The sequence below is a fragment of the Phyllostomus discolor genome, chromosome 11 (genome assembly GCF_004126475.2).
Source record: "Phyllostomus discolor isolate MPI-MPIP mPhyDis1 chromosome 11, mPhyDis1.pri.v3, whole genome shotgun sequence".
Classification (NCBI taxonomy): Eukaryota; Metazoa; Chordata; class Mammalia; order Chiroptera; family Phyllostomidae; genus Phyllostomus; species Phyllostomus discolor.
The window spans coordinates 82,756,477-82,771,692 of record NC_040913.2 but is presented as its reverse complement, the minus strand read 5'-3'; the positions used below and the strand labels follow the sequence as shown (position 1 = coordinate 82,771,692).

Sequence of the window (15,216 nt, the reverse complement as noted above, 5' to 3'; positions counted from 1 at the left end):
AGTAAACGGCCTAGGATGGTCTGAAATGGAAACTGCCTACATAAAAGCGCATCATGGCAGGTAGTCATGTCCTAGGCTGGCATCTCCCTGACAAAGGTCAGTCTTTACTTTAACTGAGCGTGTCTGTCATCTTTTTGCATCTGGGCAATCCACCTTTGGAAGGTTAGAGTTACCCCTTTCCTAGACCCTCAGGGCACACCCACGCAGCAGAACGCAAGGCCTAGAACCCCTCAGTATTCCCCTGTCCCCCACATACCCTCTCTACGTGCTGTAAATGGTAATTATTAACTATCCAGGACCCGCCAATGTAAAGGTGTGTGTCTATCCATTTCACTTTCTATCCAGCCTCCGAGATTTCCCTGCTTGGTTTCCTCCCACCTCCCTAAACTTATCACCCGTGGATTTCCCGTAACCCTCTCAGGTCTTCCCTTTTGATTCTGATGGATAAGTGGTGAAACTGCCATCTTCTGGAGCATTCTCTCAATCATTCGTTTGGCTCAAATAAACTCATAAAACTCTGCAGGCTTGGGCATTTCTCACGTCAACAGCTTCGTCGCGCCGAGCTTGGCCTGCAAACACACGGCTTCCAATCTGGGCTCCGTTGGTCACTGCAAAAGCCGGGTCTCACATTCCTGCCGGTGCTAAGCACAAATGTGGTGCCAGGCAGTCCACATTCCTCATGGGATCCCCACGCGCTCCCTTGCAAACTCGTTTGGCAATAAGAAAGCATGATCTCTTTGAAAAGTAACTTGATGTCATCGGACGAAATACCCTCCCACGGCTCTGCACTGAGTTGACAAGCAAGTGCAATCTCCTGACTTAAGGCCTCAGCGGCCGAACGTGATCTGGCGCCTCCTTAGCTCTCCAAGATCACTTCTCTTCGCTCAGCCTCCTGCTCATGAATCTGCAGACAGGCTGACCTTGTTTCTAGGCCTTAGTGCATTCACGCCATCTGGAGAAAGAGGTACGCCGTGCATTTCCAGCTCTCAGCTGTGCTACAGTTTTCTGGAGAGTGAAGTGTCAGGTTGAAGGGAATAAATTGCTGGAAGACCTTCTGAGTGTGAGTAAGCAGAAAAATGCAGGGGAATTTTAATGTGGGCAAATTAACACGACAAGAAAACAATAAACCAGTGAGTTTCTAAAGCGCATTTTGTATTTTTGCTCCTCCCAGAGCTCCTGTGCTCTCCACTGCCCATCCCCGGCCCTCACGCACCCACCACAACTTGGCCAGGCTCCCACAGGGCCTGACGGGCATCAGAGTCTCCACATGAGGGAGGGGGGCTTGTGTACCTGGGGGGAAGTAATACTTTCCAGGTGGTGTGATGCACAGCCCCCACATTCACCCCAGAATTTGTACCTAGCCAACTGTACTAACCTAAACTGCGTGCTAGAAATGGCCAAACAACCATGGAAAATGGTCGAGGAATTAGTGCAGACCTTTTCTTGAAGAATGACACAATGGAACACCAAAGATGGAAATGAACCAGAGGAAGTCAGATGACATAAACCAAGATACAGGAAGTCTTTTTCTACAGGTTGTTGTCCAAAAGGCTGTGCAAGTCATTTGTTATCGGGTGGTTAGGCTTCCGTATTAGGTAGCCATCAAAAGCTTTTCTAACTCACAATGCACCTGAAACAATATGACAAAATTATAAATTAACAACATAACAAAAATTTGCTACTTTGTGTCAAGCTTGCAACAAACCAGCTCATTTCCTTCCCAACAAAGGGGATAGGGGAGCTACCCCCCTTCTCCTCCCCCACCCTCTGGGCGAGAGGAGCTGGCACTCACCCCACCCCCAATTCTCCAGCAATGACCCCCGAACGCCATTTTCCAGGTTGGGAAGACGGTCTCGCAGAGGTACAATGAATAACGTTTCTAATGAATGCCACTCAGGTCACACCACACGGAGCCACGATCTAAACAGCAGTCTGCCTGACTCCAAAACTCTTTCACAGCATCCGCTCCGCCTCCCAGGGTCTGTCCCATTTGGCATCCCCCTGCTGAGTGAGTACCCCACTGGCTTCCTGGTCCTGGGCAGCTGTTCCGTCTCGGGTGGCTCCTCCATACTGGACTGCACTGAATGCCCACGGTCCTCCCTGCCTGTGCCTTCTGCCCAGGGGGCCCCTGGAGGTCCTCTTTGTGCCATGCCCCCTCCTCCGCCAACCAGCCAACTTACACATAACCCGAAAAACAGGTCGCTTTACCGATTTTGGACACAAATTGTCCAACTCCAGGTCATACTCCAGGGCAGCACTTAGAACTGGGCCGTCCTGAGCTCTCAGCTCTAGAACTGGGGTCAAGAACAGAGCCTGGGGTTCCCAGGACCCGTGTGCAACGGTGACGCAGGGAGGGAGATAAGGAAACGGGCAGGGGTGTCTGACCTCGCTCCTCACCAGCAGAAGGAAAGAAAGAAGGTTTTTGAGGCTGGTAATGAACATTCTGAGGTGCACTGCTATGAAGGTATAGTCCCCAATTGCAAATATGGGCAGCAAAGGGAGATGGAACTCCTCCCCACTGCCCCTGCCCCGGGTCCTGGAATGGTCACCTGTGATTCTTACCATGGGCGCATCTTCCAAATTAGAAGTATTCTCTCTCTCCCTCTCCCTCTCTCTTTCTCTCTCTCTCATTCTTTAGCAAGCTGACCAAACATCGCCCTGAATATCTAAGGAGCTCTCCTCTACAGAAACGGGCAGTGTGAAATCTAACTCACCCAACGGAAGGCTGAGAACGCACTCACTGCATGTGCTTCATCAGCAGGTATGTGTGGGCTCTTTCCATTTATCGGTTTTGAAAGGGAAAAGACGGCGTCGTCCTATGACTGTGGCTCTGAAAACTCAATGCCTCTCCCGTTGGCAAAGAGAGAGGCGATTCCTGAATCCCCGACTGGACTAAGCGGTGCGGTTAAGTAAGGAAATCTGATCTCCGGGCTGGTGCTTGCTCTGAGTGCCCTCATTTCAAAGCTTACTCAATGGAACCCTCTTATCCCCCAAATTAAAACAGAAGAGGTTCCCAGTGCTGGCAAGCTGTGTGTGTCAGTGCAGGTGGGGGTGCCTTCCTGGTAGAGTTGGGGGGGGGTCCTCCCGCTTCCACACATAGCTAAGGCTCAGCTCACGTCCCTACAAGGCCTGAACCTTTGCAGATCGAACCCCCCTCATTTCCAATTCCAGATGCACTGGGGCCTTGACTGCTTTAAACCACTCAAGTCTGCGGAGGACACTACACCCTCCGTGCAGTTGTACCTGGCTCCCGCATTGTGGCTTTCTACCACCAGGGAAGGGCTGGACTGGGGTTTTACGTCCTGAACACATTCCCCTCCTTAGTCAGAACCAAACCTTTAGAATCGAAGGGCCCTGATGATGACCTTGTCCAATGTAACTAAGTATCTCTCTTATGTATGTAAGTAAGTATTTACTTATTGGGAGCAACCAAAATCCCATATGTACTTTGGTGAGTTCGGCATTTAAATTATATAAGATCAGACGGAAACAATTTTTGTACTGTATTTTTTAATCATCCTTAGATCAATCTCTTATTATCTTGGTATACTCGGAATTATCACAGAGGAAATACAGAGAGTACTTTTATTCACTACAGAACATTAGCTGTCTGATTTGCTACATAGAGAAACTAATGCTTCTCGTTTGCTTCTCCAAGGAAACAGACAGCCTTATAAAACTACCTCCCAGCGTTAGCAGCTGCGTGCTGAGGACGACATGGCTGGAGTGTATACAACAGAGCACACAGAGTGCATGCAAAAATTAAACCGGCATCTCTGGGTTCATGTAAATTGTGTGGCACTTACGCAGTCCTCCAGAAACTGCATAAAGTGGTGGTCCCAATCTTTGTGTTTATGATGCTCATCACTATAAAAGTTACAGTGGCACACTGGAAGGGACGAATTAAAAGATCTGAAATGACACTGGCACCAGGGTTAGTTACTGCAGTATAGCGCTGGGGCACAGTATCTCTTAACACACGCAAGGGGATGCAGCTATTCGTGGCTCGCCCTTCGGTACCGGGTCACTGGGAAGCACTACTGCCTTTTATAATTCCACGGTCATGTATTCGCGGGGTGAACTTCTCGTGTGCACAGTCTCTGATCTCAGCTTGAATTACAGCATGCAGCAAGTCAGCCCCGTGCCCTGCACTGCGTTTCCCTACTGCACTGGCACAGACGAGCCGGCAGTGACTGTACGTACGTTCAGCTGCAGCTAAAGCAAATCATATGCTGCCAGCCCACAGATGATAGACACACACCACCCCTGCTAGAAGACACAGTATAGCAGAATAGTGCAACACTATACCAGCGCCACCTAATTACATACTAGGCGTATTCATTAATGTAAGTGGGAAGTACAAAAAATGTGTACAGAATTGAATAGAGAGTCATCAATAAGCATTTGGACTGAATCTCTTCCTCTGCTGGGCGTGTGAGCTGCTTCTCAGGTTTCCTGTCTGGCTCTCTCCTCCAATTAATGATCTTTGCTTTCATTTCCTGAAACCATTTCACTTACCCAAATCTGCAAGCAATGCAAATGCCTTTCAGTTCATTCACGAACTGTGTTCAGTCCCTGTGCTGTGGACAAGAATCTAGCTCATGATTAAGACCACCGGTTACTGATGCAGCAGCCACAGACCCAGTGGGAAGCATCTCCCACTCTCCCACCAGCTCACGTTCACCCGGTGCCTGTTAACATGCTTCCTTGCTGGCATGTTGCAAAGTCTCTACCAGTGAGTATCAGTGCTCTGGTTACTCAAAAACTGCTGTCGAATTTTAGACTGTGTGCACTAGCCCATTGCTCTTTTTTTTAATTGATTATTTTATAAGTATATCAGGGCAAATATTTTATACTCTAAATTATTCTTTTAACCTTCAAAGGACTTCTAGAATTAATTCTGTCACCTAATTCCTTATTACAGGTGATTGCATTCCCATGTTTAGAACTTTTAAGAAAAAGACATTTGCCCTGGCTGGCGTAGCTCAGTGGATTGAGCGCAGGCTGTGAACCAAAGTGTCGCAGGTTCGATTCCCAGTCAGGGTACATGCTGGGTCTCGGGCCATGACCCCAGCAACCGCACATTGATGTTTCTCTCTCTCTCCCTCCCTTCCCTGTCTAAAAATAAATAAATAAAATCTTAAAAAAAAAGAGATTTGATTGTTACATTTGTGCCTTAGTTTGCTCAGGCTGCCATACCTAGGCACCGTAGCCTGGGAGGCTTAAACAACAGTTATGTATTGGGCATTTTCTCACAGTTCCGGAGGCCGGGAATCCAAGATCAAGATGGTGGCAGGCGAGGTTTCTCTGAAGGCCTCTCCTCCTGGCTTGTGTGGAGGACGACGACCATCTTCCGCGGGTTTCTTCACCTCGTCTTCCATCTCTATGTGTCTGCACCAAATTTCTCAAATCATATGAGATGAGGGCTCATCCTAAAGACCTAATTTTAGCTTAACTACCTTTTTAAAGCTCTATTTCAGGGATTTTCAACCGTTGTGCCACAAGCATTTTTAAGACGTGTAATACCTGACCATCTAGTCAGGGGCACTGGCCTCTTTCTCCTTCGATTGTCAAAAACCAAAAACAAATAAAAAAACCCACCAACAAAACAACAGGCATCCAGTGTGAATCAATCAGACTTACACCTATTTTTTGGTCACTTTGGCAAAAATATATATATATTTTTTGGTTACCACAGTATTTACTAATTAGTTTACATGTGTCCTGGGATGACCAATGTTTGAAATCGCTGCTCCAGCCCAAATGCGGTCACATTCTCAGGTGCTGGGGACCAGGGCTTCCACATACGAATTTGGGGGGCGGGGTCACAATTCCGCCTGTAATGATGTGAAGCTAGAGGAGTATTACAAGCTTATTTATGACCATCCGAGTGGCCAAATAATGTAAAACTAAAGCGGATAAAAGGTCACGTTCTTGGAGGCCGGAACGTCTTCTGCGTTCAGGAAAGGCTCCAGGAAGCAAGCCCAGCCGGCGCTCGCCCCTGCAGTAAGAGGGTGAACTGAACGCGCGCCCTGCACCTGGGCTACAGCGCCGCCGCCGGCCAGGCCGGTCACTGCGCTCCTGCAGTTTCCTGCAGGTTATCCTTAGATCAGAAGAAAAGGAAGCCTGGCTAATAGAGCGAAGAAGCCTTTTAACTTTGGATTGAATAAATTTGGATATCCTAGGAATTCATATCCTGGTCCCTGTGGGGGTATTTTTGTGTGTGTGTGGGGTGGGGGGCTTTTAAATTAAATTCTGGGTCTTTAGAGTGTAGATTCAAAACAGGAGTTCAATGGCCACATCGGTAAATGCTCAGTCCTTACTGCACTTGCAGTAAGGTGGGATTGCATTTGTTGAGGCTGGTTCCTCCCTCCTCCCTGCTGCCCTCCCCTCGCAGGCTTCAGGACCCCACAGGCTCTCAGCTTCCCCGCACTTCTCTGCGCTTCTTTGCTGGTTCCTATGCGTCTCACATCTCCTGAGCGCTCTCTCAATCTCTCAATCGCAGGGCCTGGTCTCTGCTTAATTCATGTTTACTCCCTCGGTAGAACAAATGTGTCCAGTGTCAACTCTTCAAACCCATTCATATGTTGAAGACTCCGAAATTTACTCCTCTGGTTCAGACTCTCTCCCCAATGCCAAACTCACACCTGCGACTGCTTGTTCAGCGTCTCTCGGTCAAGGCCAACACAACCTGCCGCTGGCCTTGGGTCACCCCATGTCTGTTCAGTTCCGTTTACCAGCAGCTCTGCCTCTCGGCTGATCTCCGTTCCTCCGGTTGTTCGGCCAAAACCCTGGCACCGCCTGGGCTCCGCTGCTTCTCTCACAGCTCACTCGTCTGTCAGGAAATTCTGCTGTCTCCGCTTCAACACCCCACCCGGACTCGGAGCACCGGCACCATTCCCACGGCCCAGCCCCACCGTGTGCCATGCCAACATCTCCCAGCTGGACCGAAGAGGCAGCTTTGGTGCCACAGCAGCCAGAGTGACCTTTTGAAGCATAAGTCGTGTAGCTCATTACTGTGCTACTCATCACCCGGCCGATGGACCCTCATTTCACTCCAAGTACAAGTACCTTTTCTGCCCTGTCTGACCTTGTCACCCACCTCCCTTCCCCTTGCTCACTCTGCTTCCAACCAAGGATCTCTCATATTCCTCCGCCCATGCCCGGGCAGACTCTTGCCTCCGGGTTTTCAGGCTCCCTGCTACCCCTTCTGCCTGAGGTGCATTTCTTCCCTCTACCATTGTGGAGTCTTCAACAACATATCTAAAATGACCTAAGAGAACTAACATAGTAAGTGCAGCATATTTTCTGCCCGAGTGCCTCCCAAATAAAAATAGATTTTGTAACCTTTCAGGCACTAATATTTAGGATTGAATTCATCCCGGGGCACCTGCAGGTCATTGCTCCAATTTCACGACCTCCCCTCCTGGCCACCACCATATTTACAATTTAACCCTTTCCCTGGCATTCCCAGCCCTTGCCTTGCTGCTGCTTTGTGTGGTGGCACTGATGACCCTCGGACAAATCACGTAAGCTACTTACTTTTGTTTCCTCTTTGTTCTTCCAGGCCCTAACGAAAATGTAAACTCCAAGAGCCGTTAATACATATTTTTGAGTGAATGAAAAAATTAAGAGTATTCAATAAATTACAGATGGTAGAAATGCACTCAGTTCTTGGCTTTCGTAATTATTTGTAATATGCAAATAATTGTCTGGGGGCCCACAGTGAATCCCTACCCTCTCCCCGCTTCCAGAGGACACACTGCTCTTAGTTCTACGGACCTTAGTTTTTAAGTATGTCCCAGTCCTAGAGTAAGCTGCATTTCATTTAAAATATTCTACAGCTAAACCCTTGATGGAGTCACACTGGTCCTTGCCCTTCATCCTTTCACATGAACTGACCTCCTTGGAGATGCCCTTGATAATTCACTAGTCACAGTTCAGGAGATAAAGCCCTTACTGGCTTTCTTCCCCAAACGCCTCACACGTAGCTGTCCACTCAGTAATAAATGGGATCACGAATCCGCCTCCGCAATTTCGGCTTGACTTTCAGTCTAAGGCTCATAAACGGAAACCTTTTACTTTCCCATGCACGGTATCAGATGCCTCTCCTGCAGCTCAGCATCGAACATCTGCCATGGGCTGTTTGGGAGCAGGCTGCGTTCCCGCCCAAGTCCTCCCACTGCGAGCGCCATGAGCATCGTAGACACCGCATTCCAAGTCACACCGTCTCGCACATCCCTGCAGATCTGGCGGAAGGACATGCTGCAGATTCACCGACCTCCCTGTTAAAACCACCCTTGGGCCCCCAAAAGATCAGGGACACACATCCAGCTGACTTTAAGACACCTCATTCTAAACATATCCTTGAAATATGGCAAAAAAACCTTTTTTCAATGATGCAATAACCCAGAAACAGAAATTCAACTTTATCTGTATATAATAAAATAGAGTAGCATGACAAAACATTCCGGTTTGTCAAATTTCACGGAAGTATAATCAGACAAATCTATAAAGTTCTTGGAAATGCATTAACTGCTTTTCTAAAAAAGGTTTTTATTTATTTATTTTTAGAGAGGGGAAGGGAGGAAGAAAGAGAGGAAGAGAAACATCAGTGTGTGGTTGCCTCTCACATGCCCCCTACTGGGGACCTGACCCACGCCCCAGGCATGTGCCCTGACTGGGAATCCAACCTGTGATGCTTAGGTTCACAGGCCAGCACTCAGTCCACTGAGCCACACCAGCCAGGGCATGAACAGCTTCCTATAAGGATTCCATCTATTCTAAGATGAATGCCAAGATAAACTGCCTTGAAACTACTGTACTTTCCGGGTATTTGATTTTAAAGGACTTAGAGAAAAAGGTTTCTTGACTGTCGCTCGGTATTTGCTTTGGTAACGCACTACTCCTGACAGCTGCAATGCTAGTGAAATAATACAAGGAGCTCAAGTTAATTTACGTATTGTGGGAATGCTTAATTTACACTCCACAGGAGCAGGAGTTTCAGGATATTATGGAGGAATACTGGCAAGGAAATAAAACTCAGCCATCTTTATAAAAGCTCTTGTCCTTCATTTGCATCTTTAAAATGTGATCAGCAACGTATCTAAAATGATCTAAGAGAACTAACACAGTAAGTACAGCATATTTTCTGCCCGAGTGCCTCCCAAATAAAAATAGATTTTGTAACCTTTCAGGCACTAATATTTAGGATTGAACTCAAAAGGCATACAGGTTGCAGGTTCAGTCCCCGGTTGGGACACGTTCAGAGGCGACCCATGGATATTTTTCTCTCACATCGATGTTTCTCTCCCTCTCTTTCTCCCTCCCTTCTCCTCTCTCTAAAAATAAATAAAACATTTTTTTAAAGGCATAGTCAGCTGAAAAGTCAAGTTGGGAAAAATGCAATACAAGTGTCTCAAAACGTGACATCATTTTTAAAGGAAGAATTTCAGGCAATCATAGCTGGTGACTTCATCGCTACCATATGCTTCTCAAGAAATCAGGTCACGCACGTACCTCCTCCCGCGCCTCCTCCCCTCACCACTCCCTCCCTGCCCGGCCAGTGCCCTCCCCTCCACTCTCAGCGTTTGACTGAGATAACAATTAAGATCTTATAATCACATTACCCTTAAAGGAATTAGCAAAAACATTTCGACGACTTTCTAATGGACTATTAAGAACATTAACCCAACTATGTTATACTCTGTGATACACCTAAAGGCTGATATATAAAGTCATAGGATTCCACATAATATGAATGCTGTCTTTCTAAATAATCTCTGGAAAACTGGTTTCCCAGCAGAGAGCATTAAGCGTCTACGCCATGTTCTAATCTATCATTTTCCAAGCTCCATAGACAGTCTTTCAACTATCATCACAAACAGTGCTGGCGTCTCGGGGGACCCGTGAACTCACCACTTCCTAGAGAAACGAAGGCTGAGAGAGGCGATATCACACTCAAAGTATATGAAATCATCGGTATAAAGGATAACACGACAAGTCATGATTTCATTTTTCCGAGAAGAAAAACCACACATTTCCCACCAATAAAAGCAAGTGAAACAAACACATGCAAAATGAATGAGGATCTTCCCATCCAGAGCCCATCCACCCTAATCTCTGAAACGCACTGATCTGTTTCTTTTTCCTTCCTGGCACTTTTTTTTCTACGGCAGAAACCAAAGAGATCACGCACCTGCTGCTGCTGAGTGCTGGTGCCTGGACATGGGGACCAGACCACAGGGAGCAGGGGCTGCCTCGGGGCTCTGCAGGCAGGCCACCAGGGCCACGCCCCCCCCCCCCCCCCCCCCAGTAACATCAGCCCCGCTTCACCCACCTCCTCTTGGCTTCTGCCCCTTTTGTAAGCTAGTTCTCCAGCCTCCCCACGGATTCACCGAGTTGTTTCAGGAAGTTCTCTGCACCCCGCTCAGCTTCACCCACCAAGTCGGGGTCCCCAGCAGAGAGCAGAGTAAAAGTCCCCCAAGACACGAGGGAGCTGAATCAGCCACCTGCTTGGTGGGAGGGGCAAAAACTGCTGGTCACGACCTTGCTCTGAGATATTTATATGTGGTAAGATTTATAACACATTTAGAAATTCAATACTACGGAAGTGCTCGCCATCAGCTCCTTTTACCTGCTTTATTGATTTTCTTTTTTTTTTTTTAACGTTGGTCCAGCAACCAATTCACAGACTCCTTGGAGTGGGGTATTCTGTTTTCTACTTTCCTTTCCTGCTGCTCTGGGGTGGTAGTGGCATTCCGAAAGGTGACGACCCCTCTCCTCAGGCCCAAGTCCGACAGGAGGTTTCAGGTTTTGTTGCTGCTGCCGTTGTTGTTTGTTTGGTAGGGTAGCTGTTGTCTTTTTTCTCTACAGAGGCAATTTTTTTCTTGGCAATTAGTCAAAGGCCTCTATTCAGTTCTCTAAAACACCTCTGTAGAGGAAAGTGCCTGGCACAGGGGTTCAATAAATGCTTCTGAATGAATCCCACCCCAACCCTTCCGAAGCTAACCTTTCTCTAACCTTGTGGAAGGGCGCCTTCCCTCCAGATGATTAACCATCTTGATTTATGACACTGCACCTTTAGCTTCTGTTCCTTACCAGACACACCTGAGCAAGTACTTCATTTCACGGCATGGATGACTATCTCGGGAAGCATGTGAAAGCAAACTTTTTTTACAGCAAACCTTAGTTTAAATTGAGTTTTGAGAACTCGATCCTAGTCTCTCACCTATTAGCTTTGTGCGATTGCATGTTTTCAGAGGAAAAAATGGATTGAATGCTACCCCAAAACCAAAGAGGTTAATTCACTCAACATTTATTAAGCACGTCTACACGCTTAGCACTGTGGTAATTGTTTTGCATGTGCTATCTCTAACAGGATTTAACAACAAACAGTAATGCTGAATTATCATATATACATAGAGAGAGAGAGAGAGAATTTTCTGACGCACTAAATGGAACCAAGATAGTATTAAGCAGCCTTTTTCCTTCTACTTTCCCAGGGACCATTTATATTAAAATCAAATGGCCGCACAGATCAAGAATATGGAGCATCTCATATTTTATACGTTTGAATGTTAAATTTGAAGCTGTGCTCACAGACTTTAAATTTTTTTAATATTTGACAATATCAAGAAAAGTCACAGAATTAATATACTTGCACCATTAAAGTCGATCAGAAAAATTCTTAGTGTTTTAGACAGTGAACGTGTTACATGCATTGGTTTTCTATGTATGTGCCCTCATGTCATTTAAGACTGTTTTAATAATTACAGATAGCAATCTGTATTCTTAAAGCAACCTGTCTCGTTTTCTGTAAAGAGCTTCAACGTCCTGCATAACTGTGTAAACACTACTCCTCCAACACCAAGAACACACCGCTTTCTCTGAACGGCTCCAATACACTTCATGATAAAATGCGACTTAGAGCCCCCCTCAGTCCCCATCCTTGAGCTCGCACTGGCCTTGGACTAACTGTAGATCAGAGCTTAACAGTACCCAGGTAGGAGGTTTTACATATTTTGTCCTAAGGATATCTGTTTCTTAAAAAAGGAAAGCAGGATTGTGCATCACCCAACTGATCCCCAACTGCATAGACTTAACTCTTTCAATTCTTGGACATCGTCAGTAATCACTGTGGAAGACAGGAGGCTGCAGTTATCTGAGAGGGTTTTTAATAAAGACTGCAAAACTGTGAGTAAATAAATCCCCACGGTTCCAGTGGGCTGACCTCTATCTAACTAACACACTCCAAAGTCAGCACTCTACTGCCCAAGGGCCAAGTCCGGTTCTGCTAGCTGCGTCTGTGGGTCAAGTTGCACTGGGACCCAAGCACAGCTATTTGTTCCAGGGTCGTCTGAGGCTGCTTTTCCGCTGCAACAGCAGAGTTGAGCAGTCCCGTGCTGCTTAATGAAGGGGCTACCTCCTGAGAAATGCAACATTAGGCAACTCTGTCATTGTGCACACGTCTTCAAGTTTTTACCTACCCAAACCTAGATGGGACGGCCTACTACCCACCAAGGCTACATGGTGAATGGCCTACTGCCCACAGGCTACCAGCCTGGACAGCACGTCACTGGACAGAACAACACAAGACTGAACCAAGCGCAAGAGAAAATGAGGCATGGTGAAGTGAGGGGGCGTCTGTGTGGAGGTTTCTTGTACTATTCTTGAAACTTCTCTGTAAATGCGCAAGTATGACAAAATAAAAAGACTTTTTAAAACAGTTAAAACAAGTTTAAATGTGAGCAGTTAAAAGGGAAAACTCCGGTTCCCTTCTTCCACAAGCGAAGTCAACTCGCTGTCTCTCATAGCGGATCTGCAGCCCATGCAAACCGCGTCCGGCCTGTCTGCGGCCCCAGGCGTGCCTGAGGCTGCGGGCTGCCTCCGCTCCCTCCCATGCTGCAGCCTCCAGCACCAGCTTCCAAGTGCTGCCCTCTGAATGTATCTATCTCACTTGACGGAACACAAGCTACCCAATAATTAAAGGAATCAAAAGACTTTAAGACAAAAGCAGCTGGGGTTGAGAGAGCAGTAGGAGGGAGAGGGGAGGGAGGAGGGCAGGAAATAATACGAATAAAGAAGCCCAGTAACCAACACACTAGACAAACATGTTCTGAATGCTCTCAAGTGTCAGCAGTCCTATTGGAGCTTTTCTCTGGTAGAACAGGAAGGCAACTGACCCCAAACACTTGACCTTCATACAATGTATGTACCTCCCCTCTAGTTTTTACATACATGTATTCCAAGAAGAAATATGAGTTTATTTTTATAAAATACAAACACTAAGCAAACATCATGCTAACTGACAAAGTGCCCAGAGGGCCACACACATCCACGTTGTTAAATATAGAAACTAACTGTAATGAGAATCATTATCTCCAGTTTCCAAGGATACCAAGGATAAGCACTACTCCTAAATTGCAGTTCACTCAGCAAAGGGCACAGGGTAATTTATAGTCAGGGTCATCCCAGCTGACAGCAGATGCAGGAGGAGGACCAGGGCAAATCACTCCGATTATTCTATTCTTTTTTACCCAGTCCAGTTCCCGGCCCCCAAACCTCTACTCTCTGGTCCCAACCCTGGCCAACGTTTTATAGGTGAACTATGGAAGACATGCCTATAAATAGCAACTTCCAAGAGAAAAAAAACATCCACAAGGGCGAGGCAGTCTGAGATGTGATTCCTGCTGGGGGTGGGGTGGGTGGGTAGGAAAGGCTGGCGCTGGCATTTGCTTTGTTTGTGAAAAGGAGAGGAGGCTGGTTTGGGGTGTCTGCCACAGCAGTCGCCATCTTCCCCAGAGTCTGTAGAGAAACTGTGCAGTTCATTTCCACGTCCTACCCACCCAAGCCTGCCCAAGCTCTCAGAGCTCACCTCTCCTAAACTGCCATCGTCTCTAGAGTCAAGTTCATTTGCAACTTATTCTGTCTTCGAGACTCTGCAATCTGGACCTTTCATACAGTTTCTTACTATGTGTTTCTACAGCAATAACAGTACAAAAACTACTTTCTGACAGCCTTGGAGATACTGCCTCTGAATCATGTATTGCTTTATTCAAAGCCATTTATGGATTGCCTTTGACGTGACAGGCATTGTGCCAGGCTAGGCAGGCAGTAATGAGAAGTCGTATAAGACTTTATTTCTGATCTCGAGGTAAGGTTTCAGTAATAGGCCGTGCCACTTAGGCAATTCCGAATGAGGTATTCTCCCTCTCAGTCAAATCTCCACTTACTAAAATAGGCATGAAGATTTCATGGGCACTTTAGGTTTATCTTAAACATATAGAAAATATACAGGGTGGGGCAAAGGGGGGTTTACAGTTGTTCGTATGGAAGCAGGCATACAGGTCATGAAAATAGGAACATGAGAATCAATTTTGTGTTTCACGTACAACTTTAAGCCCACCTTTGCCCACCCCACACACATAAAAAATATCCTTCAAATATAACAGCGAGTTTCCAGTGAGTCCCACCCCATCCCCTAACTGCTACATGTGCGTCTTAGCCAGGGGCAGGGGAAGCTGTAAGGACAGAAAAGCTCTCCTCCATGCCTTCCTGGGCTTCCTCCTGATGGCTGTGGGAGGTGGTATCAAGCTAAGCTTCTTAGCTTAACGTGGCAATGTAGGAGAATAAGCTGCCTGTGTTGCTAACCAGCGTCTTCAGTTACTCCCTTCTTTTGCACAGTTACTGCTCACTGCTTTTATGAGGGAAAGGGACGAAATACTACAAAGGCTTCCAATTGTTATATAACACAGACAGTATACCTCAATAAAGCAAGCTATTTTACTAGTAACAGGTAATACCAAAATCAAACATGTTTCTGAAAACTTTCTTCCTGTACATTTCAGGTGACTAATAAATATATTGAGATGCACTGTCTTCACGATTTCAGTACAACCCAACCCTTTTTTTTTAAAAAAAGACTCACTTTCGTACTGAAATACTTCTAAATTCAATAAACAAAGGAATAATGTCAACTTTTAAAACTACACGAATGGGGAAGTTAGTCCCCATTCTCTTAAAAGTTATGTCAGTCGTTATTTTTTTTGTGGATTACTCTGACCTCTATGACATTTTGAGGTGAGATGCCCCAATCCTGAAACTCTGAAAGAGCTTGTGTGGAGCAGCCCCCACTAAACAGGCCACCATTGAACCTTCCTCCTGGTCCCACCTAAGGCTGGTCCGTGCTGGCAAGACAGAGAAACAAGGGCGTTT

General features: G+C 46.5%; 1 protein-coding gene and 1 long non-coding RNA gene across 3 annotated transcripts in view; both read right to left on the bottom strand.

The window, feature by feature from the left end:
- Positions 1 to 15,216, bottom strand: part of ZDHHC2 (zinc finger DHHC-type palmitoyltransferase 2) — a 54,815-nt gene that overhangs the window by 38,532 nt on the left and 1,067 nt on the right. The gene's annotated exons all lie outside the window — the stretch shown is intronic.
- Positions 7,310 to 9,278, bottom strand: LOC118497447. The gene is made up of 2 exons (XR_004899974.1): positions 9,191 to 9,278; positions 7,310 to 7,347 (listed from the first exon to the last, which is right to left on the bottom strand). It is a non-coding gene; the product is annotated as an uncharacterized LOC118497447 (long non-coding RNA).